Consider the following 1,898-nt stretch of genomic DNA (forward strand, 5'->3'; position numbering starts at 1 on the left):
AAACACATGCTTGAAACGTTTGTGGAGTAGTAAGTAACCACTGTGTGTGGAGTTGAATGAGTGAAGGAGAGAATAGAATGGGATAAGATAAGAAGGTGAGGGGGGCGCGCCTGGGTGTCTCAGTCTTTAAGCGTCTGCCTTCGGCTCAGGTCATGATCCCAGGGTCTTGGGATTGAGCCCCGCATCGGGCTCCCTGCTCAGCGGGGAGCCTGCTTCTCCCTGTCCCACTCCCCCTGCTTGTGTTCCTTCTCTTGCTGCCTCTCTCTCTGTCAAATAAATAAATAAAATCTTTTTTAAAAAAAAAGATAAGAAGGTAAGGGGGTGGTCGACACAGTGGAGGGCCCTGGAAGTCGTTAGAAGGGTCTAGTCTCTAAGAGGAATGTGGAGCCATTAGAGAGTGTTGATTTGTGTTGAATGTCTTGTAGAGACTATAGGTAGGCATGCAAGAGGGTAGAAACAAGAAGACCAGTTAAGAGGTTACAATCCAAGCAAGAAACTAAGATGACTTGGATCCGATCGGTAGCAATGAAGGTAGTGAGAAGTGACCAGATTATATACACATACACACATTCACACACACACACACACACATGCTCACTCACAATCCTGTAGTTTTTTTTGAGAGAGAGAGAGAGAGAGAATCTTAAGAAGGCTCCATGCCAGTGTGGAGCCAGACTTGGGACTCAACCTCATGACCTCATGACCCTGAGATCATGACCTGAGCCAAAATCAATAGATGCTTAACTGACTGAGCCACCAAGGCGCCCCCATGTAATTTCGTTTTAATCAGCTTCATTGAAGTATAATTTAGACACAATAAAATTGCCTGGTTTTAATTGCACAATTCAATTATGGGTCACCCCTGTCTTAGATGGATGCTACAATGTCTCCTGTTAAAATAAGTGTTTTTTTATTATTTTTTTAAAGATTTTTTAATTTATTTATTCGACAGAGATAGAGACAGCCAGCGAGAGAGGGAACACAAGCAGGGGGAGTGGGAGAGGAAGAAGCAGGCTCAGAGCAGAGGAGCCTGATGTGGGGCTCGATCCCACAACGCCGGGATCACGCCCTGAGCCGAAGGTAGACACTTAACTGCTGTGCCACCCAGGCACCCCTAAAATAAGTTTAAATGGCTGGGTTTTCCCCAAGAGTACCGTCCTAAGGTTTTAAGAGAATTACTCAAAGTCTTTGGCAATATAAGAAGGGACTTGGTAATTTTTTTAAAAAACTGGTTATTTCAGCCAACGATGGATGAGAGCTTGGAATACAAATGTCAGGCATGGGCTTGCTTCGCACAGCACAAGACTTTAGCAATACAGGGAGCATAACTGGTTGCTATACCCAGATGCAAAACACTGGTGTTAGTGAGCAAAGATTTCTTGCTTTTGGATATAGATGGGAGAGAAATTGGAATGTATCGTCACACTGCACACTTCACCAACAAGAACCCGCTCAAGCCTGTCCTCCCCAGGTCCAGAAAGTCTCCAAAAATGGCTATGGTGTAATGGAAGGAACATTTCTCTGCATTTGGACTGCCAGCCAAAACTCAGAGTAGTGGTTATTACTGAAGGAGTTCTGGTTGGCCAGAATTTTTTTAAGGCTAATAATAATAGCTACCATTTATTGAGTACTTGCTCTCTGACCAAATAGACATTTTGATAACTTAACTTTTTTATTCTTCGCCACTTTGTGATGTATTTTTTGTTCTCTTTTTAAAAAAGATTTATTTATTTATTTATTTATTTGAGAGAGAGAGAGTGGGGAGGGGAGGGGTGGCAAGAGAATCCCAAGCAGACTCCCCACTGAGTGTGGAGCTGAAGCGGGGCTCAATCCCATGACCCTGAGATCATGACCTAAGCCAAAATCAAGAGTCAGACGCTTAACATACTTAGCCACCC

This window comes from Ursus maritimus, assembly GCF_017311325.1.
Source record: "Ursus maritimus isolate PB19 chromosome X unlocalized genomic scaffold, ASM1731132v1 scaffold_X1, whole genome shotgun sequence".
Taxonomy (NCBI): Eukaryota; Metazoa; Chordata; class Mammalia; order Carnivora; family Ursidae; genus Ursus; species Ursus maritimus.